Here is a 25,139-nt window from a genome sequence, read left to right as displayed (position 1 = left end):
TTCCAGAGTTTATTGAAGTGAGTACATTAATTTTAGTGGATTTTGTATCAGTTGTTTGGTATACTACATTTCTTATACAGACACGTAATATTTGAGAATATATTTCTCTGCCTACTAGAGGGGCCTAAATGTTACTATCGAATAGAGAAACACTGTCATCTTGGTTCATACTGAATTCAGTGTGTATGAAGTATTACTTTAAAAAAGTAGATTTGTTATGTTGTTATGGTGGTTGTTATGGTGTCGCGTGCCTGGCAGAAATTAAGGTGGGGGTTTTTTGTTTGGGTTTTTCTGTTGTTTTGTGGGGTTTTTCTAATGTGTACACAATGTACCTAAAGAAATAAAGTGTCTTTCAAAATGCCTGGCTTCTAGGATCTAGAACTTCTCTAGAAAAGTCAGAATCTGGAAAAGATCTAAATCCTTGGTAGTCTCAGAGCTGAAAACATTTATTATCCTCCCCCACCCCCTATCCCACCATTCACACACACACATACCAGATTGATGTCATGCCATGTTCTACCTTCCATAACAAATGTTCTTGTCCTAATTTGGTGTATGGTCACAACCGCATTTTTCAGTAATGACTTTGACATGCAAAGGACATGATTCAGCAAGGCCCTAAAGCATGTGCCTCACTGGTAGCACATTTACATTCCTATTGATTTGAAAGGAGCTACTAAGCAACTGAGTGAGGTAAATACTTGCCTGTGTAAAGCCAGGAAAATGCTTTAAACTCTTGAACTAGAGCCTGATAAAGGGTAAGTACTGTGTTCCTTTATAAACTTGTTTTATCATCATTTTCAGGAAAGAAATCAAACCAAGTGGACTTCTTTTAGGTTCACAAGGTGACTACTGGAAATTACTGTTTCAGGGTAATAGAAACCTTTAGAAAACTTTTTTCCATCTTCTCTTGGAACTCTACCAGCCACAAGCACAATGGGGGGCGGAGGGAGGAAAGTCTTACATCCCATTGTCTCCACAGGACTCCCTGTTCCCTACTGAACACCAGTGTCAATTTTTCCAATGGCTTACAGATTTGTCAGAGGGTGAGCGTCCTTCTGCCAAAGATAATGTATAGGTTTTGTGTATAGGTAAAAATGAAAATTGTGTCCATCACATTTCAGTAACAATTCTTTCCTTGTGGTTTGTGAATGCTTTGCTGTACTTAAGACTAAATTGTATTAAAACTTAGCTTTAAACATCTCAATGAAGTAGTTTAGCTATAGATATTTCAAAATACTGTACATCACTTTATATATATTTTTATAAGGATCAGTGTTGAAATAAGTTCTCTAAAAAAGCTCTAGCTGTCACCTTTTTTTTTTCTTTTTTTTTTTATGGGAGATTTCTGGTGTCTGGTTTTGCTCCTCCTAGAACACGACAAAGTGAAACTAAAGGAAAACATTTTCTGCCTCCTTCCTGAACTCATTTTAACAATGTGCTTTTTTTCCAAAAACAGAAGAGAGTTCAGGACCATAAAAATATTATTGCTAAATTTTAATCCCCTGAAAATAAGGTCAGGCTAAAGCAAACAAAGTCCATTGAGGAGAAGCTGTTTTCATTAGGGCATTGACCTCAGTGTTGCTGTGTGAAAGACAGCTTCAGTGTAAATTCACTATGCAAATGTCAAATAGGAAAGTGCTCTCAAGCTATCCCCTCCTACCTAGTATTGAAGGATAACTGGTTTAAAACCTAATGCTAGGAAAATTATTCCTCAGGAACAGAATGCATATGTATCATATAGCCTCTGTATCACCAGGGCATGGCTGGCTGAGAGAGACACTATGTAATGGTAGTCAGTGGCTGGAGACTTCGAGGGCCTGCAGTGAGAAGAGTGACGGGGCAGTGAAGAGAATAGTCAGCATAAGTTTTACATTTGAGCCCTTATCAGCACCAGATTTTTCTTATTCATTTCTCTGTACTCGTCATTCTGCTACAATCCCACCTTGGGAAGTGCTGCCACAGAGGGACTGTCAGTTTAAGTACTAGTTTAAGTACTGTGTTTCCTGTCCTTCAAAAAAACCTTCAACCAGCTTTGCACTTGGCCCTGTTGAACCTCATGAACTTCACATGGACCCACCTCTCAAGCCCATCCAGGTCCCTCTGGATTCCATCCCTCCAACGTGTCACTTGCACCACAGAGCTCGGTGTTGTCAGCAAATTTGCTGGGAGTGCACCCGATCCCACTGTGCCTGTCGTCAGGATGTTAAACAGTGCCCATCCCAATACCCACCCCTGAGGAACACCATCAGTCACTGGGCTCCACTTGAACACGGAGCTGTTGACTCTGAGTGAAACCATCTACCTATTCATTATCCACCAAGTGATCCATGCATCAAATCCATGTCTCTCCAGTTTAGAGACAAGGATGTCACGAGGGACAGTGTCAAATGCTTTGCACATCTCCAGGCAGGTAATGTCTGTTGCTCTTTCCTTATCCACCAGCACTGTAATCTCATTGTAGAAGACCGCCAGATTTTTTAGGCGTGATTTGCCCTTAGTGAAGCCATGTTGACTGTCATCACTCACCTCCTTTCCATATGCTTTAGCATAGTTTTCAGGAGAATCTGCTCCATGATCTTGCCAGGCACCAAGGCAAGACTGACTGGCCTGTAGATTATGCTCTGTTGAGCGCTGTCAGAAAAGCACATGGAAATGCTGTCCCCAGAAGAAACAGAATTGCTGGCCTGGTTTTCTACACCTGGAAACCAGAACACTTGTCTCTCTGGGGCCTCTGCCCCGGTGACACCGTAAATTTAACTCATGTTTGGAAAAAGAAGGTGGGTTGCTTTTGCAGATTCGTGAAAATATAAACTATTGCCTTATGAAGACTGAATCAGCTCTGAAAAGAGCCAAAGAGCTGAATATGAGCCGTAACAAGACAGAGAGCTGTGGGATATGTAAGGAAGACAGAACTGCTATGGGTGCAATGAACAGGCAGAGATGTTCGGCGTAAATTCCGTCTGCCTCAAATTCTTGATGTCTTGTTATTTCCTCCTCACTCAGGTTTCTGTACAGTTGCTGATCGGGTTATATAAGAATGAAAACTAACTCTGTCTTTTGCTGTCAGGAGACCATTGACTTTTCAAATGAATGCAGTTTCTGTGCTGTTTTGCAGTACAACAAAAGTGGCATTAAAAAAAAATGGAAAGAGTTGCAGTAATATTGATCCACCTCACTCTACCCTGTAAAAATCGCTTTCCTCTGGGTTATGTTTTGGATTACAATTAAAACCATCAGCAGTAACCTCTGAAAAATTGTCTACTGCTGCTTGGCTGTTCACTGTAACTGGGGCTTGTACGCTGCCTACCTCTCAGTGCTCAACAGTCAAAAGTTCTGTGCAGCAATTTGAAGTGTCCTCCTGTGAAAACAGCGGCTCTGGTTTTAGAACTAGAGCACTACCATAATATTGTTTTTACCAGCTCAAGGTTCAATTTCAATACAATAATAAATAAAAAAACCCCGTTCAAACAGTTCCCTAAAAATACAGTGGTTTAAAAAAGAAACTGCATAGATAGCAAGTCTTCCTGTTTAGGGAAGTGACTAAAGGCCATGCAGTCTCTCCCTTTTGTAAATGAGGAAGAGGAGAAAGAGAGAAATGACAAGAATCAGTCACTGCTGTCGTGAATGATGAAGTTGGCACTCACCATCCTGTAAGTGGCCTGATCTGATCTATAATGTGTGCATGCTGCTCTCAAGAAGTGGGTGCCTGCAGCACTTTCAGGTGCATTAGGGCTGGCAGTTCATTTTCTGATTCACTGGTTTTAGAAGCTGCATAACTACTTTTGTCTAATTAGTGATAACTGTGATAATCTTGATATCTTCTGAGATAATGGGGCTAAAATTTGTATACTTCTTTCAGGGTAAGAAGAGTAGATTACCTTAGAAGCAAAGCCCCCTTGGAGTAACAGCAATGAATTCTTGTCATTCTTATGTTATGAATTTGACACATCCTGTAATATAAATAATATTATCCCAGAATCATGCTGTCCAAACTAAGTACTTCCTGGTCATTTGAGATAACTTAAGTAAAACTCTATGAGCTGGTTTGGGATTGAGAATTTCTGAGAATCTGGCCTCTGCTTCACGTGGGAATTTGGCAATGAGCCAGTCCAACCCAGGTATACGTGAGCTGGAGAGCCCCAAGCAGTCTCTTTTAAAGTAACTGGCTTACCTAAAATATTCTTATTTCAAGCTTCCTTGCAAATCATTAGTAAGTATTGACTTTAGTTTTAGCTTCTGTTTATCTGTAAGAAGCAATGTCTTGAAGCTTCTTTGTACTATTTCCTTCTTTTCATTTTGTATATTGATTTACCAAAGGACATTATGTTGTGCTTCAGAGACTTATTCTCGGAATTTTAGTAAACTGGAAATTTGACAATTATAGGCTTTCAAACTTCAGATTGCACTTGCAATTAATCCAATGGATTTCTCTCATATATTTAATAATTAATAGAAAAGTAATTCTGAAAATGTAAATGAAATTAATGTCTACCCAGCTACATTGACTTCTACTAAACTACCTGCAAAAAACAGAGAAGGTTATTCTCTGAAGTATATACTGTTCAAAGTGAGGCTATGATTTTATGAACTATTTTAAGGTACTGGGTTTAGGTAACTACTTAAGTGGTCTGACAGCCAAATGCTACTGGGAGACTGCTTTCAGTGAGAATAACTACCCACTCACTTTCATATGTGTACAGGGTGAAGCACCTTTTTTTTTCTTCTGAGAAATAACTAAGAAACCTCAGCATGAGAGAAAAACTCTCCACATGTTTAGAGTAAGCTACATGTTGGAAGCAGTTACGTGAGCAGACATATTTGTTGAGAGATGGCACCATGATTAAATGAAAATATAAATATCAGTTCACTCCCAAGACCTTTAATTTTGCCTCCATCTGTCCATAAGGCAGTAGTATTTGGGTTTTTTCAATTAATTTTCAGCCTTGAATTAGATCACTGCATGCCTGTGGTGCATTTTGGTATACATTCAATAATGCAAACCTGTTATAAAGAATGAACAGCATTTACTGTTCAACAGTTTATTTTAAATATTCTTGGGGTGCTTTGCTTTACCAAGAAAAGGTATGATCTCAAACTCACATGTTTTTCTGGGAGAAGTCCACAATAATTTCATTAGCACTACCACAGAAGCTCATCTGAGTTTACCCTTTGTGTATATGGGAATGAATTTTTAGTTGTCTTTAGAGAGATAAGAGATACAAGAAGGGAAGGTTATCTGAAAGGAGTGGAAAGACATAAACACCATGAGTGAAATCAAACATTTTCAAATTTAACTTTTTTTTTTTTTTCTTTTCAATTTCAGTGTTGACAAAACTGGCATTAAGTTTGTCTCAGATTGGTTTTCTTTCCCTGAGTTTATCAGTCAATTTTCTTGGATGACATATCCATGGATGGACAGACTGGATGTCAGTACAACATTTCAGCAAAGTTAGTCCAACCCAACCATAGCAGAAAAGGCTTTATTTTCTACCTGCTTGTTTATTGGCATTACTACCCTTGAGTTCCCTCAGAGCCTTCTCAGTGCTCTAATACGTCACAAATAACATCACCTGATCTGTCAGCAAAGACATGTGACCACATCCCCTCTGTCACAAGCAGTGTCTTTCATTCCATGCTTGAGAAAATGCTTCGAAATTTCTCTTCCTTTTCTAACCATAATGGGATTTATTCATCACTGTATTAGTCTATTTTTCTGCTGCTATAGGTTGCTCTCAGAGGAGTTATCACTGTTTCACAGCAAGAGGTATCAAATGAGGTTACTAAGTCATGCAGATGAAAAACAGCCATGAAACAGGCCTCCCCATTTGTCTGCTCCCTTCCCAGTTTCTCGCTGTGTAACATCCACGTGGCCTATCTCTCCATGTAATTTCACTGATATTCACCCCTGATTTTTACATTTCTTGTCATTTAGACCCCATTTAGGTGTCCCTGTGATTCATCTTTTTTGTATATCAGTTAAAGTTTACTCTCTTCTTCATAGCTCTTTCTATTTAAATTCGCATTCCTACTTGTGTCATTAAAACTTAATTACCATCCAACTGTGCAAAGCATTTTGGGGCAGCAACATGGAAAATAAACTGCAGTACCTTGTAGTACTGTAAATAAGTGTAGTTAAAGATTTGGAAATCGGGGTGTTTCCTAGCATCATTCACATTGCTGGTGTGTCCTTATTTATTTTCTGTACAAATCACTAAATACAGGTGTAAAAATTAAAACCATGTAAATTATGGGAAGAAATTACCCAACTTCAGTGCATGTCAGCATTTTAAAGCTGAGGTCATGTACTTTTAATGGTGTCTGCCAATATCCTACTACTCCCTCCAATTCCCATTTATGAATTATCAGGCATGGATGGATAAACACAGCTTTCCCAAACTGTGGGCCAGTCATTGACAATTTTGATTTTGAGAGCCTGTCTGTTGATTTTAGACTTTGCTACTTGTACAGCTGATTTTCAGAAAAGCAAACAAAACACCCATTTCCGAATTTGCTTTATTTCTGCAAACAATACCTTTGTCTTCCCTGCCAGTGCATGTTCTTGTCACATGTCTTCTCTGGGAATCTCTTTGAGGTTTTGGACCTTTGATGAAGAAGGGATGAGGCTGTACAACATCCTTGTCCATTCATTCAAGCTCATGTTAGCTTCCCTTTCACTGCTGAAATTTCATAGATGAGTAATCCCTCCCAAGATAGCCAGTAGCTTAAGGATGTTTTGGCTTCCTGATTCTTCCTGCTGATAACAGAGGAATTGCAGGAGTTTAAAAATTTGTCATATCCACTTCTGTGTGTAACAGAGGCAAAATGGGGAAATTCATTCCAGCTGCCTGCTAAAATCCAGCTTTAGAAGAGCTATCCTTCTATTACTCAGCTAAGTTTAGGTCATATATAAAAAATGCCAATTCACCAACCTAGTGGTTAAAAATTGACAGGGACTGACAAACAAAAAAGATAGTGACCTTTGTTTTCTTATTTTGAGCTGCTCATTGATTCTTTCAAATAATGTCAGGGACAAGTCTCATTAAATTTTTCCATTCTGTTTGAGAAGAGGGTGTAAAACAAATTCCTCAGCATGTTAAGAGATTACACTAAAGTCAATATTTCTTCTTTGGTCAGGTGGGTCAGTTTTGGAATCAATCCAGTTTACTTTTATAACTGAAAGCCTTTAGAGGAATTTCTACCCCACCCAGCCAGCTAGCACAGCTTTGTTTGATGTTTTGAACCCTGCCTGGCTCCAGCAGATAATATCCATATTTATTGATACAGAGCTCTGGTGTGGCTATGACCATAAGCTCTTTGTGGTCAGCAATCTCAGCCCAGTCATGTGCTGAAGCAAGTAGCTGACTGGCCTTTACCTCCCATTACATCCTTTAGTATGAAGGTGATATCTCTCTACAACCAGTGTGTACAGAAAAGATGCAAACAGGTGACTTCAACAGGCAGGAAGGAAGGGAGAAAAATAAACGAACCCGAGCTTGCAAGAGAGGAAGAAGGCTGTGGCACACTGTCCTTGCTTTCTAATATCTTCCACTTAGAATTTTATCCCAGTCCTATGACCAGCAAATCCTGTCTGTCTCAGATCCAATGAAAGGGTTTGTGACTGCTTTAGAGAGTAGGACTAGAAAGTTATGTTTAAAACAAATAACAATAAATCAAAGGGATATTCATTTAACAAAGCAAAGTTTGCCAGCAAGAGTTTTCCTGTGGATAAGCTATACTAGCGTTTGCCAGCTTTGCAAAATCAACCAAAGGTCTATGAGTCATATTGGCTTCTTTTCCATATTGCAGGAACACCTCTGTGTTTACCAAAGATTTCAGTTGCTGCTGCAGCATCATGCCCTCTTGTTTATGTCCTTTGATGTTTATGTAACTTTAAGTCTTGAGCCAATGACAAAGGTTTTATATTTTTTCACCAAAAATATCAGCCCATGTTTAAAAACAAAACAAAAAGCCTAGCCCTTCCCTTCAAAGAGGCCAACTCAAAAACTTCTGAAACAAAGATCTTTAAAACCTATATCTTGTTTTGTCAGGTTAAAAAAAAAAATCATGGGTTTCTGTCTAAAGTAACTTCCTGCATTTACACAAGTACCATAGTTAAAAGTATGCAGACAATATCATTGACATTGACATTTTTGCTTCAAAACCTACACATATGCTCATACATATTTATATACTATCCAAACAGAGGGGTATCTACATGTTGTTGTAATGAGAAGGATAACAATAGTTTTTTTTAAAAAAAAAGTTAGATGGATTTATTTCCCTTTTTGTCCCATCTTATGAGTAAAGTAACTTTCAAATTGTACTTACTAGTTCATGCAAAACTGACCAGATCTACTTTGAATTATCATTGGAATTCGCACAGTTGAAACCAATTAGAGCTAAATAAAGAAATCTGCCAAGCAAAGGCTTAAACGAGAGCACCCAGTTTGGCAGGAAAAAATCATATATAGTCTCTACTAAAGGTACCATATTTATACACAGCCTTGGAGTTATATAAACTTGGGCATTAAATTCATTGCAAAAAATCCAAGCAGTCCTGAGGCAGTGAAATCCCCCAGAGAACATCATTGCCCATTTCTAAGCACAAGCTTTAATCACAGAATCACTACCTGCTTGTTTAAGTGCACTCTGATGCTTAAACACCTTCACTTATGTCCTTGCCATAAGCAAAGTCTCTGCTGCTTCAGCACCCAATCTCAGCCCTCTTATACAGCCTGGGAATGAGCACATTTCAGTGCCAGACAGTGAAAACGAGCAAATCTGTAAAACACAACTGACCATACAGATGGTTACAGTGTAAGTACATCAGTAAATTCAGAGCAGAAGAGATAACTTCAGTTAAACAGGTTATATTTGAGATACAGATTAGGAAATTATGTATTAAGGAAAGAAATGCCTTCTATGTGATTCCCTGATATTTCACTTCAGCAGCTCTTGTTAGTGCACTTCTGAGCAAAGCTTTCTGCAGTAAAGCTCTTTCACTCCTAAGGAATTTCGTAAAATCCTTCTGGTTTGGCAAGTCTGCATTGACACTAGCTATGTCCTGTTAGCTGTCCTCAAGGTTAATTCTGCCAAGGTTAATTCTGCCAAGGTTAACTCTTTAGCAAACTGATTAATACTTGTTGGTCATTGGTACACAAGAAATGGCGTTTCTGACTTTGTTTCAGGCTCTCAGAATTCCTGAAAGGCAGGTACAGAAGCTAGAAAAAATGTTTTAAAGAACAGGAAAGAAAATATACAATGTAACATGTGCCACAAACCCAGCTACGTTGGCGTTCACACTGCCTTAAATTCTGATTAAATCTTGGACAGATGGTTTAAAATAAAGAAGGAAGTTAATGTTTCAAGCCATTATCTTGGCTTTTTCATAAGATATCAATATTTCAAAAGTAAGAAAATTAAGTTGGGTTCTTCAACCAAAAAAGCTGAATTTGGCAGAGGGGTAAAAACTTTATTTTGTCAACAAGTAGTGACATTTTTCTCCTACTTAAATAACAGAAGGTTTGTGTACAACTTCAACCACTAGCTTTCTAAATTAATTTCTCCCAATTAAAATATTTTTCAGTATTATTGTTCCTGACCTCCAAGACTTTCACTTCTGTTTACAGTCAGTGGCAGTATCAGGATATAAGAACTAAACCTGTGTGCAGAATTACTAATTCTATAGCTTTGGGTTCTGGTTGGTTGGTTGGTGGTTTTTTGTTGGCTGTTTTTTTTTTTTTAATGGGGGGTTAATAGTTTGTCTAAACAAAGTACTTTTCTGTATACATATATATGTTAACCTTTTGTCCCTCACATGCAGTTGGATTGTTATAAGGGAGGACAGGAAATTAGTGTGGGAGATCTCACAAATTCTCTCTAATCTCACCCTCTTTAAGCCTGCATCTCACAGCTAAATCTTGGCACCATACCCTGTCTCTTACTTTCTCATCTGCTGTGCTGACACAGCCACCTGACTTCAGCTGGGCCTGCTGTCCAAACGCATCAGGACCTCAGGGCACTGGAAAGAGGTCAGAGCATTGTACTGGAGCTGGAGGTGTGCTGCTAGACAGGACCCCATTGTGAGACAAGCCCTGCTAGAAGATACAATCTGCTTTTGCAGCATTATATCCAAAGTCCTTCTGTATTACATATACATATAAAATAATTCCCTTCCTGCAGCCCAACGTACGAGCATGCACCGTGCAGTGTTACTCAGCAAGGAAGTGAGCTGTGAGAGGAGAGGGGAAAAAAAGACAGTTCTGTTCTAAAAGTATGGTGATATATCATTCTTTTTGAAGCTTGAAAAGGCAGTCTGGATTCGTTGCATACATTTGTATACTCTCAAGCTCTCAGCACTCTTGCAGTGCTGGCTTCCCTGCAGCACAGAAAGTTGTTCCACGGGCTTTACAGGGAAGCACACTTCTCAGCTGCATGCTTTTCATAATAATGCCTGATCTAATAGTTTTTGGTTGGGTTTTTGAACCTGTGTTATAGAAAATCATACCTTCTTTTCTTCAAATATTGACGTGCAGGCAGCTCTTGTACCAAAACGTCTGGTTAAAACTACTGAGAAGAAACATAAATGAAAGATACAATGTACAACTACTGGGAAAATATTCTAGATACAAACAGGTTTTTCAGTGTATCAGCAGAAAGCCATGAGCTGACTAACTGGGAAGGTTATAACCTAACTCAAACTACAAATTAGACTTTCATTTGTTAGCAGGGAAGGATACTCAGATGTCTAATGACCAGTATCAGAGTGCTGGAAGGCCTCTTAATGGTCCCTTCTAGCTTAAAAATTAACAGATACAAGTTAGAGTGTGTAACAGCTGGAACCCACTAACACAGATTTGTTTATTGGTACACTTTGGTTGGGTCAGTCTCTGGAAAGTATCTGTGTAGCATCAGCACATCCACAAGGCAAAGCTGCCTTCAGAGCAGCTTCCTTACCCACCAAGTTTTCTAAACACAGTAAAACGAGTACAAAATCAAGCAAACCTTAAATTTTAAGTGACCTTTCTGTATTAAACATAGTAATTTCTATTCATCCATTGCAGTGCTTTTACTAGAGTTCTTAATTTCTTTTTCTTTTAATGTGGTTTTACGTTATTGGAATTTTACACAGAAAAGCTAACAAACCCCATATGCTCTATTTTATTACTGAGTACAATTCACTCAATATACTCAGAAGGGGGAAGATACAAAACTTTGTATTTTAATTCTATTTTGCAGTCAATGGATTTATTTCTAGACTGAACGGCAATACAAATCAGTCATGTCTACTGATCAACAGTGGATATTGTGTTGATGTCTAATGACCAATGTCAGAATCAGATCTGTATTTTATTTGCTGTACCAAGAGACATTCTAAGAGATAAAGGACCTGCTTGGAGGAAGAAATCATTCAAATCAACATACAAATGATCTAGTGCAACAGTTTGGTAATCATAATCACTTTATTAGTCCCTAAAACTTGATATAAGCTACTGACTTTGGACTAGTAGTGTTTGAATTCTAGTCATGGATTCAATAGGACATATGGAAAAAAATGAAGGAAGGAATAGAAGTGTTTTTGTCCCTCAAAATAAATACTAAAGAGAGAAAAAGTCGTCGGAGATTTGAAATTAGAAATGGACAACCACAGGGTATGGCTTGGATTTAAGACAGGACTAGGATATGATTGGATAGGACTGGATTCTAGATCTGCCAGGCCTGACTTAAGGTAGTACTGGTGTGAATCATCCGGTTTAACAAGGGAACAGTTTTGGAAATAATTAGGTTAGTTCAATTCAAGAATATAAGAGAAAAAACGTGTGCCTTCTTAACAAATAAGGGAGAGGTTGGTTTGCCTCTAGATTGAAGCCCATTATGGAAACACTAGTTATTTTTGGAAGAAAATGTGGCAAAAATCGTATGCAAATTTCTCAAGAGAGAAAAATGAAGCAGCTTAAAACTTACTTGAAACGTTCCTAGAACCGTGCCTCAGCCTTGACATGCTTCTTATAAATAACCATTGCAAAACACGCTGCTCTATTTTAAAATATGATTTGTTGTGAAAGACTCCCACTATATTGTAGGTCTTACGTTATAAGCCAAAATGTCCCCTGATCTAGTGAGGTGTTGGATCTAGTGAGGGGCGTTGATTTGTATAAGGCTGGGGGGGAGAGGGGTGTTTGGGGGGGTTGTTTTTTTTTAGCTCTGTAGCTGTTCTATAGGAATGAAGTGTGTCGTGACGAGGGGCTCCACCTCGGAACGTGGACACGTTTATCGCCTTATCAGGTTTTCATTTCATGAGAAAGCCGGGCAGGATTTTCTGGAGTTAAATAAACGGGGGGTGATGCGATTCTCGCCCTCGGAAGGTACCTCGCTACGGAATGCCCCGTTCTTGCTGACGGACCCTCTCCCCAGGCGGCTGCAGAGGCGGCGGCCCAGGCCCGGCCCGCAGGCCCGGCTCCCCCCGAGGCCCGGCCCGCCCTCCCTCCGGCGGGGCCCGGCGGCAGCCCCGCTCCCCGAGGCCCGCAGGGCTGTGCCCGGGGCCGTCCCGGCCCGCGGCCATCGCTCGGCGTTCGCCGCCCGCCGCCGCAGCGAGGGGCGGGCAGGGCAGGGGCGCTACGCCACTTTCGTAGCGCCGGAGCAGGGGTAGGAAATGGCTCCGCCTCGGGCCGCGGGGCCGCGCGGGCAGGGCGAGCGTACGCGGGTCTGTGAATAGCGGCGGCGGAGCGGCGGGAGGAGGAGGAGGAGGAGGAGGCGCCGCGGCGGTTTGGTACCGAGCGGAGAGGGAGATGCACACGGCACTCGAGTGAGGTAGCTATAAAACCCCATTTGTTTACATGCCCTCCCCCACAGCCGCCCGGCTCCGCGGAGCGGGTGGCGGCCGGCCCGGGCCGGCCGGGGCTGGGGGGGTCGCGGGCGCGGGCGAGGAGCCAGCACGGGGGATCGATCGGCAGTAGCGGACACCACCTTCCCCGCGATGCGGAGCGGCGTGAGGGGCGACACGGCGGCGCGGCCGCCTCGTCACGTGGCGGCGGGGCCCGGGTGGGCGCGGGGGGCCGGCGGGGTGAGGGGGGCGGCGGGCAGGGGGGCCGCGCCCGGGCTCTCCCCCAGGCGGCGGAGCACGAGGCGCCGCCGCGGCCCTGGCGCGTCCCCCCCGCCCCCTTTCTCGCTCCTGCTCGTGCGGCGACCATGCGGCAGGTAAATCCTCCCCGCCCCCGCGCCCGGAACTGGGGGGCCCGGGTCGCGGCGGCGGCGCTGCGGCTGCCCTCGCTTTTCGGGCGGAGAGAGAAAGGGGGCCGGCAGGGGTCGGGGGGCGCCGCGGGAGGCCCGGCCCCGCCGCACGGAGCTCCTTAGAGCCCGCTCTCCCGCTTCGCGCCCGCTCCCTTCCTGCCGGCAGTGCGGCTCGGGAGCGTCCCGGCCCCGCCGAGCGCTCCCGGCGCGGCCACGTGGAGGCCCCGGGAGGGTGGAAGATGCCGGCCCTCCCTTCCCGCCTGGCTCAGGGGCCGCGGGGAATCGCGGGGTGTGCGAGGAGGGAGCTGCCCTGCGGGACCCGCGGAGGACACTCGCAGTACTTGGCAATATTTGGGGGCAATATAGTGGTTGTGGATGATGAACGAGCCACGCGAGTAAACCTCTCTGGGCTCGGAGTTCCGAGTTCGCGTTAACAACTGGGGGAAAAGCACTCGGGCTGTAACCTGCACATACCCTAAGGGTAAGAGATGTAGGATCAGGAGGCTTTTGTCGCTGGCTGTAACGGGCACTAAAATGATGGGCGAAAATAATTGATTTCCTGTTCTCGACCATTACAGCTGCTTGCGCTGCATCCTTTGGAAACATACACCTAACGTTGCAACTTTGGAATAAAAATCACTCTTCAAAATCTTCACTTATCTTTGTCGTTTTTGGGGCCCTCTGTAGAAAGTGCTCATGCCTGCTAGCTCTTAAACTCTTGCCTCTGAGGAAGAGTTGCCAGAGTTAGAAATAACTCTGGTTTCTAACACTAAACACTGTGTGTCTGTAAGTAGCAATCGTAATGAGGGTTTTTTTATTAAGATAGGATCTTGAAACACTGAGGGAACCTGTGATAACCTCAAGCCTGAGAAACGCACACTGGAAGGCCTGGTTAGTTTTCAGACAAGCAGAAGCAATTGTCAGCTAGTTAACGAAAGTAATACCTGGTGTGTTCCAACTGGTATATTCTTGTATCCCTTTGGGTAGTAGTAACCGATACAATGACATTAAAAAAAAAGAAAACTATTTCTTTACAAAACAAGTGTCAGATTTGGTTTCTAAAATTCGATTTTAACAGAATTATTTTCTTTACTTTAGAAGATGCCTTCTTTAACTGCGTGGGGGAAATAGGTATTTGGTGTGGACTAACGCTACTCAACTCCAAGAATTTGACTTATTAATGGTTACTATTTAGGCTAATACACTGGTCTGATAATGTAAGAAAATAACGTGAAAAAGCTCTGTGGTTTCCAAGAACATGACCAGTGCCTCAATAGACTTTACTGGCTAAATTTCTGTTCTATAATAATGGTTACAATAGAATTGGTGATACTCTCGTGCAGCACTTCTGTCTTAAACTGCTTTCAGCTTAAACTTTTGAGAAAAAAAGTATGCAGCCATGGATTCTATTTCTAAAGGAGATTAGGCCTGTATGTGTGTCTGTATATCTGTAGACTGAATCAATCATGCATGTTTAATGAGATTAATAGTGGCAGTTCCATATGGGGATGTGTCTTAGTGTCCACGGAGGGTGGACCTAGAGGATCATACACAGTTGTCTGGAATAGGCAACATGAGAAGAGATTCTGGCTTCACAAGAAAAATTCTCCGAAACAATGAGGTTTGTTTTAGTTAATACTTGTGTAGGTCTTTGTGGTTTCCAGATTGGCTTAAATAAAAACCAGGTACTAAGTTTGCAACATGTATCCAGTCAATCATAAAATGTGCAATTACAGCAAAGTTGTGGTTTAAAGCAGTGCAAATATGCTCACAGGCTTTGTCTTACAACTTGTTTTTCCCATTGCAAGAAATAATCTAATGAAAATGGATCATCAGGGTGATTCAGGCATGTTCCGGAAAGTTTATGTAAAGAAGCACAGATTGTGGTGCTGACCATTATCTACTACAGTGCTTAGAAATACTTTATAATTAGTGGTCTCAAACTAAGATTTGTGTGATGTGACAATATCCATCTTCTAGAGTTACATGCGAAAAGTCAGCAGGAGAATACTGAGTGCCTGTGGTACTTGGGCCCTGTATGTTAATAAACCATTCCTTTTGAATGTTCAGGAGCACGCCTTGGTAAGATACTTTTCACGTAGTTTGACTTGCACAAGCAACATAAATGTATGCACATGAAAAAATTAATATATCCAACTTGGCATAGATGTCCTTTGTGGTCTTCACTAAATAAGTCAAGCAACTGTAATTTAGCTATTTCTATTCATAATACATTTTTTGCAAAGCAATGGCTGATTCAAGTATGAAGAGACCTTTTAACTAGTGCCCAGTTCACATGAACTTCTAGCCTGGGTGTATATAGTCCCAAAGGAAGTATGTTTGGACTTGTTTACCTTGGCTGTCCAGTTTTAATGTCGTTTGATCATGATTGTGCCTATTATAAAGACTGTTGTTGCTGTCTCTGTCACAGTTCTTACAGAAGTGGAAGTTTATTTTATTATATGAGCACTTAATCGGTGATAAGGTAAATCAGTCTGGGTTTTGAAATATTTATGTTTTCTCATTAGGTGGAATTACTGAGTTAAAATTACATAAGCTAATTAAAAGATAAACTCCATGAAAGTTTTTCTGTTAAGTTACAATTCAGTCCTTCACTGTGGCAAAACTCAGTGAAAAGGTCATGGCATCTGTACAAACTGTTGCACAGTATCAGGACGGACAGATGTAACTGCATGTGTCACCAGTGAAACTGATACAGAACAAGAAAACCTCATTCTGTTTTCTTCACAGTGACTATGAGCTGTCAGAACGTTTGCTGTTTCATGGTGTGTTATTTTATGGCATGGTTTCAGAATTGTCAAATGAATGCATCTTGACTTCTCGTAACACATTGAAAAACGTCAGTAGAAGTTTCAGAGAAGGAAAGCTTGGCAGGTATGCTTTTCCCAGGATTGAGCTTTAGGTGCAGGGCAAGTTCTGTGAATACTGAGAATTTATGCCTTTTGAGAAGCAATTTCTGTTTTCCTAATAAGAAGAAAATCAGTATAACTTCCTATTTTTTCTGTGGGAGTCCAACTTAATTTTGAGAGCAATTATTTAAAACAATTTCATCATAGGAAAAGTATTCATCTTTGCAGGTGGGCTACTGAAGTTATCTTAAATGAGAACTAGTAATTTTGTCTTGCTGATAAAGGCCTGAAGTAACAGCACTTGATGCAGAAAGAATTTAGATTGTTCTTAGGTCATTCTTAAATTGCAACTGAGATATTTGAAATACACCTAATAAAGTCTGGTAAGGAAATGTGTACCAGTTAGGCTAAGCTGATAAAAAGAATTTTTTTCAAAGTTTCAAAAACTGATTGAAATACTGGAAACCATGTCCTGCCTACGTTGTAACCTCCTAAAGGAAGGAAAGATATGTCCTGCATCAGTCCACCTATTCATAATATTTTATATGCTATTGAATCAGTACCATTTCTCCCACGTTTTTTGATGTAATAAAAATCTGAGGAGTAAAGTTTTTTCCAGTCACTTTTGTTTTGTTACCTCTTGTGATAATCCAAAGTCTGTACAGGTTTTAATACCCAGAAAGCCGGAAGGCAGCATGAAAGACTTGGAAGATGATTGTTTCCTCATGTCGGTTTCAAAAGCTTACGGGAAGAAGGGATGTTGGAATTATGCGTAGTGTGTTACACCCATACTGGGGGATGCAGTTCATTTCACTGGAAATGTTCTCATCTTCTAGATATCACATTGTGCTGCCTCATCTTCTCTCCATTTCCTGGCTTTGTCCATTGCTGCAGAGAAGGAATGACTCAGCAGTTGTGGTTTTTCTCTCAGCCGTCGATGACCCAGAAGCTTCATTCTGTGGCTGTCACCTTGGCTGTAGCCTCATGAAGTTTGCTAAAGAAACCTGACCCTCCTTTTCTTCTGTATTGACAGTCACATTTCAGTATTAATCAATGTATCATATATATATACAAAATGTGGAATATTAACTAGAGAGGAGTTAGAGCTCTATAGTTTCTGGACTGTTAAGAGGTACAGAAAATTGTATTCTATAAGCATTGGTGCTGAGGTGATAAAGAGACATGGTTTTGAAGTCACTGATATTAGGTAGATAAAACAATCCAGAATTGAGATAAAATCCGTGTAATACCGGAAGTTGATGTAAAACTATGATCATGTCTGAAAGCCATTAATCAATCCAAGTCCTGTGGTTACTTAGGTAAGATAAAATTCGTATGTGAGATAAAATGCTCTTCAGATTAAGAATGTATGAAAGAAGTTTTATTCAAGATTGGAGAATTTGCATAGCATAGTATATATACTCAACAGAGACTTTGTACAGTGTTTCTGCATGTAGGCTTTAAATGCTTTAGAAATAGTTTCCAATCACAGTTCCTAGTAAAGACCACTATAATAAAACATGAATTCCAGACAGGTGCTGTCATACAGCTTATATATAAAGATAGATATCTCAAGATTACCTAACTTGCACCTTATTCATAGACTGATCTTTAGTGTGAGGATTATTAATGGGCAAATATAATAACCTTGAATTCTGAAAGATAACTAAATGATAAATTATTTACAGCTGGTGATTTGATAACTATAAATAGTTCCTCTTTTAACCAAGCTAACTGCTGATAATAACATGCAGCCATACTGAGATTGATGCAACAAAGGAAAAATACGTGTAATCTTCAAGGTAGTCTCTTTGAATAGACATTGTTCAATGTGATTCTTCATGTGGATTTTTTTTAATTAATACTTATCTCTTTATTAATATTGATTTGCATTTTAAATAGAACTGAGTAGCACTGTATCCTAGGATGACTGGTTTTAGGTTTTTTTGTTATGGTAGCCATATGTCATTTGTTCAGCTGAAAGCTGAGTTCAATTCACCTTGCAGAATAACTGATAATGCCACAACTGAGTGTTTCTGTAAGGGAGAGTAGTGAGTAGGGATGTCTCTTAAGTCTTTGCCACTGTAGGCAGTGCTTCATTCGTATTCATTCTTACACAGCAGTCCAGAAGAACTTCTTTACTGTCAAGTGGAATATTGTACTCTATATTTCACCTGGTGGTTACATTACTTCTCAAGACTCTATGCAGTTTCTGTAATCCATTCCTGCCAAGGAAGACCTGTTTTCGTCAGGGCTTCACTGCCCTGATAAGTACTCTCATTCCATGAAATGCAAACAGTATCATTTAGGCCATATATATTGACTAGTTCTTTTTGCAGAATATAGAAGCATTTTTTTGTACTGACCTGTATATCAGTCTATAGGAGACAGTATCTCAGCCTGAAGGTACAATTTTAAATCATGCTAGATTACATTAAAAGAAGAAATGGTACTTCGCTGCAGTCCAGATAATGTGGTAGCCTTGCATTAGTGCATTTTGATGCTAAAAATAAAATATTTCCATTTATTTGATGTCTGATATATGTAAACAGGACTGTTCATCATTCCTGTTCTGAAATGTGTTTTGAGACAATTGTCTAGCAGAGTCAATTAGCAGTGTCCACTTGCTCTCAGACTATATATTCAGTAAACACACAGTAGTTGTAGCAGGATGTATATACAAAATTTATCTTTTCATTGTAGTATGCCCAGAGCTAATTATTTTTCCACAGAGTTACTGTCTTTGTACTCCAGATAAGAGTTTTGTAAAGTGTGTGGTCTAAATTTATGCATCTGGAATTCACAGAATATTCTGAGTTGGAAGGTACCAGCAAGGATCATGGAGTCCAGCTCTTAAGCCCATGTGGAGATCGAACTCACAACTTGCTGTTCTCAACACCGTGCTCTGACCAGCTGAGCTAATCTCTGACCAGCTCAGCCAATCTCAGGGTATCTGCTCCTGCAGAGTGAGGTACAAAGTCAGAGAAGTTCATTTGTAGTGGCTCTACAATAAGGCAAAAATTCTTATGCTGGCTTTTGCTAACTGTATGTGTTCAGTAGTAGGGAGAGGTAGGTGAGGGGTTTATATGACTCTTAAAAGAACAGATTAAGATGAGAAGCTTTAATAAGAATGCAGCAACTATAGCAAATTATTATTCCGTTTCCTCTGTATCAAACTTTGTGGTTCAAATGAATTGCAGTTATGCTAGGTGATGTAAAATACTTTAACCATCTTTGAAGACCATACTTGGTCTTGTATTCCCTAAAAAAGGGCTATTTTGTCAGTGCTAAGTGTCTGCATTTGTCTAATGAAAGACTGTATTATGATACATTTAGACTTTGGCACATAGGAACACCTCTCAGTTTACCGTATAGTTTAAACCAACAACCCCTTAAAAATGTATAGATTTAATATTTTAATTTTGGGGGGCTTTTGCTATGTTTTTCGTTTTGTTGATTGGACTATGGACAAATCAAAATAATGTTTTGGAATATGGCAACATACTGCTGTTGTGTTCTTAAAGTAGTAATAAAATTGAAAAGGGCAAATTGTCACTTATTTGTGGAAAATTCTGAGAGTTTCTGCAAATTAATGAATTTACTGGAATTTTCTCTTTTATTGTAGCTTAATTGTTAACAATTCAGAATGTGGACATGAGAGGCAAGGGATTAGTTGAATTTTATAAACAAAGTATTCTCAAAGTGAAACATCTAGAGGAGTACATTGTTCTTCACATAAAAGGAATGTATTTTAACAATGAAAAAAACCACATTTTTTGCTGAATTATTGTCCATACCCTATCAAATATGTCATGCAGTAGTTCCAAGCAGTGATTGAAAAACAGTGAAATACCAAAATGATACCTCATGTGCTCTGCAGTTTTTTATTCTGTACGTGCAGTTATGGTTTGCTTCAGTTTTACTTTTCTTGACAATAAGCAAAGCAAGATCCTTAACATTTCTGCCTTACATGTTACCAGTAATATAATTTTTAAACATTACATTTACATTATAAAAGTACATGTAGTGTAATCAGAAATGTATAAACCTAGCGTATCAAGTTGGAAATTTTTTTTTTGTATTTTCACTTATTTGTTGTGCTTTCCTTTGAGGACACAGTTATGCTAGTCAAAGATTGGCTATATTTTTAGCCTTACCAAATTTCTGGGAAAAAAAGGCATTTCAACCTTTATTATTCTGGGATCAGGTTATGAGGTTTCCCCCTATATTGAGAACATCTCTGATCAGGGGTGTGTGTATAATATTCCTAGATGTGGATGACAAATGGCCATTGAAGTATTGTCAGTATTTATTCAACTCCTTAACCTGGCAATGAAGTGTCCTGCTAAATGATAGCATATTATTCTAGTGATCTAGAAATAACAAAAGTGAGGCCTCTGGCTTTTTTTAGCAGCACACAAATGTTTAGGTTTCTTCAGCTGTGATTAACTAGAATCAAAACTTTGTCTGTTCTCAGGATTAAACTCCCACACTTTTTAATGATATTTTAAACTGAACTATTTTTTATGTTAAAATAAGTTTGGAGGTGTAGATGGACTGTATTTGTCTTGATTCTTAACTGATGCTTCCAGTAGTTTTTAATTTTGCTGATGTGTATCACTTTAGTTTCTGTCAGTTTATCCTGATGGTTTAAACCATCTTCTACCACAGGTCTGTTTCTGTAGTCTGTTAGTTAGTTAAACACGTAATTTGAAATACAGTAGTTTTGTTTGGCTTGATTTTATAGAAAAGATGTGCAACCCTGTTCACATAATGCATTTCCTTTGGATAGTTGTAATATGATCTCAGTGAGTATTTTGTAATCTGGCTGTGATATGCTCAGCAGACTGGGAGGGTCTGAGGTACTCGTAATTACAGTAGCAAAAGGAGAGGGAAGGAGGGAGGATATTTTTAACAGAAAATGTTGACTCTGTGGAGTGGTAAAGCATTTGTTACAGAATCTCATGTTTACATTCTGTGACTCTCAAATATTTTTGAAGTTGAACCCATAAAGGTCACAACTAACTATTGACTCTTTGATTTTAGAGGCAGATGCCAGTTTTCATTTTGTTCCAGCTATGAGTGGCAAAGAGCATAAAACACCTTTCTCTGAGAAATTTGATAACCCATAATTTCAGTGGTAGGCTGCCAAACCATTTCTGTTCATCAAAAAGAGAACAACTACAAATATTTTACCATTGTGGAATGTGCCTCTTGCATAGTCAGAATAGTCTTATTCTTTCAAATTACTGGATTTGTTTTGAGATACACTTACTGATCATTTGTATTAAATGTTAGAGACAGCAAGTAGTTTTTTAAATTTTTTTTTAAACTGTTTCTCGTACCATAATATGGCAGTAGAACCAATTTCAAATTTTAATTCTGGAAAAATCAGAAGTTGGTTCATTTGCATATTAACTAAAATAGACAGGTTCACATAATTAGGAGGATCTGTTGAAGTAATATGTTCCTGATAAAAAGTATTCTTTCTTTACAGAAATGGCTTATGGAAATTACAGAGTCTGGAGAACTAATAGGATCATGTAAAACAAAGAAAGCCCCATTAGCATCAATAATCAATGAAGATGAAAGATGTCAATGATCCAGGGAGTGACATAGGAAACATTCATGGCCCAGTGATCCCACTGAGAAAGGCGGTGACCACACTAATATTAAACCAAATCAACAGTTAGTCAACAGAAAATCATTGTAATTAAAATTATAATGAAAGGAAGAAAATTACACTCAAGAAAAACTATATTTCAGGAGAAGCACTAGAAGAAGTATGTACCAAATTACAGGTACTGCAAAAGCCAGGAACTCATATTGGATCAAATTATGATGCTACACACTGCAGTGTAGGTTGGATAGATCTCATTGCAGTGTAGTTTTAGAAACACTGCAAACACAGCCCACTTCCCATAGAATCTGTCCTTACCTGTCTGCATTGCTGTTGGAATGTACCTGCAATTGCAAACTGATGCACACAGGGAAGTACATCTATATAATGACATTTTTAAGATTGCAATTTTAGCCTATCCGTATTTCTAATTTGGTTGACTAAGAAGCCATCTCTGCTTGCATTTTAGGTTAAGGCTCTAAGGATTGTGCTTCCTTTCCCTTCTTCTGTCTCTAATCTTACACTAAGAGTAATCTTGGGTATTAATATATGTTCACTATTTCACCTTAAAGTTGTCCCATCAAAGTTGTCTTAATACCTTGTTAAGAAAGGTTACTAGTGCATAGTAAGTACTTTTTGAAGCCAGTCAGTATTTGTATCAGTTTGAATGGTTGCTTCATCATCACACAGACCTGTTATGAGTAGCCATGTAGATCTTTCAGAATAATCTTGGCTAAAATAAATGAGAGCTAGAAAATGTCATGGCTTCTGTTGAGGTCTCACTAGGATTGTGGTGAACGGGACACATATTGGTTCAGCTGGGCATTGTCTTGGCAGATTTGCCTGTTGAAATGTGTAAAACTATTTTATGTCATGTGTCAGACAGGGTAAATGTTACTTCTGAATATGCCAAGACATCTTCATGAACACTTTTGTCTCTCACAGTTAGTGAATAAAGACACATTTGGGAGCCCACTAATTCAAGATGTGAATGGTTCCAGTAGCTGCCTATTGTCTTTGTAGTAGTTCTTCTGGTTTGTACTCTTGACTGAATAAATTTGTTTACAGGAATTTGAATGGCATGTTGACAGAAGGCCTTATAAAAGTCTGTGATGGTGGTTCATTAATTAAATCTATTAAAAAATGCAGATATGAGTCAATGGTATACGTTGTCAAGTAAAGAATTTGAAACTCTTTAATTCTAGAAATGGCCTTCATAGTCAACCAGGCACTAATTTGGCATAGCACGTGTAAGAGAAGCATTTGTTCATTCCATATTTCAGTGGACCTTCATAATTGATAGATTTTGTAAATTTATTTTTATGTGTTTTTAAAGTGAGAGAAGTCATCTACTTAATAGTAGACATGCATCATTCCTTTTTGGATTGTAGCTATGATAGAAGGGTTCTTATTATAATAGTACAGGTATTAAACACACATCAAAGACATGCCTTTTAACATACCACAAGTATTATATCATAATACCAGGATGAAATAGTTATGGTGGTTTAAGTTATAGTAAGAATAAAATTACTGCAACTGGTTTTAACACTTTATTGGAAACATTGTTATATTCTGTTTTGAAGGGAAAGCTTTCAGTAGGAAATATGTCCAGTGTTGCTTTTTCATTGTTATTTGAGTACATTTTGAGGTGACCAGTTGTTTTATTTGTGCCAGATCAAAATATTCTGTTAGACTGAAGATCAGTAACTGGTGTTCCCACCTAAAGCAAGGTGGCTCTTTTTTGTGTGGACTGTGGTGTTTGTGCAGCTGCACAGTGAACCAGATAGGAAAAGTAATCTGTCTTGAAAATAATCTTCTTTTCTTTTTCTAGGCTATTTTTCAGCAGAATCTAGTTGTACAGCTGCACGGCGAACAGATCAGCAAACAAATGTGCTGGTATACAAAAATGAGTTTTGTGGGAATGGGAATAAAGAGTGAAGCAGTGGGGGAGGGCAGAACTGCTGATTTAAGTGCAACACTGTCTTAAAATATTCTTTGAACATCAGCCTTAGTTCTAACCAAAACATTTGCTTACTTTCAGTAGAAAAATTACGTATTAAAATGCAGGTGTAACTGGATTGTCTTTCAGGTATTTCTTTCTTAGAAGCTCTGGTTGGTATCTTTTGATATCAGTTGAATAGTAGAATATTGGCACAAAAGCAAGCTAGCTCTGTTATAGATTTTGTGCATTAAGAGCTGTTTTATGGACTGCATACAGTTTCTATATGAAAGACTGAAAATTAATTCTTGGTAAGAAGAACTAATACTTATAGAGCTTCCAACTATTGTCAAGTTTTTATATTCTTGTGAGCTCTGAGAAAGAGCCCATTCTCAGCAATTTCTTACAAATAGCTAACTGTCCCTTTGAAGAAGGCTGTCCATTTTTTTATCCATTCCAAATAAAATAAATGCCCCTATCTGGATAATTGACCTAGTAGATTGCTACTGTATTGGTTTAGGATCCTTTTCTAGTTTGCTTGGGACTTTGCATTTCAAATACTTCCCAGCTGAGACTTTTTTAAAGTTTTCGTGGTGTGTTCAGTTATGCATAAATGCTTTCTGTACTATTTAAGTCTTATCTGGTATTAACTTAGCAAATAGGGCTTGGATCAGTTAGTTAAAGGTCTGTTCTTACAAAGTGCCCCTCCTACTGGGCTGTAGGTTTTCAAATGAATGAGTTTTACTTAAATCCACAAACTTGTTTCGCTGAAATTGAAGAGGGAAGAAAATACAGGAGATGGGTGAGAACTAAAGTTAGAAATGGTTAATTTTCACTTTTTGGATCTGTAGCATGTTTTCCCATTTGTATATGCAGAAGCTAATGGCAGTTTAAAACTGATAAAACACAAAGGGATTGTTATTTAATTAAAATGTTGTTATGGCTTTCTTAAAATGTCTTTCAATAACAACAGTGTATTAATTTCATATTAATATTTTTTAAATAATTTGTCTTAAAAATGTGTACTAGATTAATAGGACTTTGTATTCTAGTATTTGTTAAAAATGTAAAATTTAGGAAATAAAGAGTAGGTTCTTTGGATTTTCAGACTCCAGGCTTTTTTTTGAACCAAATACAAGTTTGAGATGGGGCAGAGGGAAGGGGGGCTGCAGACATTTCTCCTGCGTGTACGTTGGAGTGAATACCTGCAATATAGAAAGGCATTAAAATTTTCAAGAGTTGTAAGAAAAACTATCCTTATGCAGTCAGAAACTTTATTTCAAGAAATATTTCTCTTTTTTAAAAAATGGCATTTCTCACAGAGGTGTTACTCTGAGCAGTTCTTAGTAGAAATTAATTATGCAAGTGCTTAAATTCTCAGTGCTGAACAGAGAAAATGTCTTAGTTTGGTAGGAATATTGCTTTGTCTTTATTTTTAACACCTTTTGTCCTTCTGGGTTCTCTCTTACCTTAG

At 39.1% G+C, this 25,139-nt stretch overlaps 1 protein-coding gene across 7 annotated transcripts in view; it reads left to right on the top strand.

Annotated features, from left to right (window-relative positions):
- SLC39A10 (solute carrier family 39 member 10) overlaps window positions 1-25,139 on the top strand; it is an 81,593-nt gene that overhangs the window by 29,364 nt on the left and 27,090 nt on the right. For 3 of the 7 annotated variants that reach the window (XM_051786619.1, XM_051786618.1, XM_051786617.1), the window contains exon 1: window positions 3,706-3,724. The exons of 2 other annotated variants lie outside the window; for them this stretch is intronic. The gene's annotated coding sequence lies outside the window, so the exon portion shown is untranslated. Of the gene's footprint in view, window positions 1-3,543; window positions 3,654-3,705; window positions 3,725-12,705; window positions 12,814-25,139 lie in introns of those variants that run through there. 2 more of the 7 variants (XM_051786621.1, XM_051786620.1) reach the window with 2 other exon arrangements.

Source organism: Manacus candei, unplaced genomic scaffold (genome assembly GCF_025592945.1).
Source record: "Manacus candei isolate 608988 ecotype Guabito, Panama unplaced genomic scaffold, ASM2559294v1 h1tg000023l, whole genome shotgun sequence".
Classification (NCBI taxonomy): domain Eukaryota; kingdom Metazoa; phylum Chordata; class Aves; order Passeriformes; family Pipridae; genus Manacus; species Manacus candei.
The sequence above is the reverse complement of the archived record's forward strand: the minus strand, read 5'-3'. Positions and strand labels throughout refer to the sequence as shown.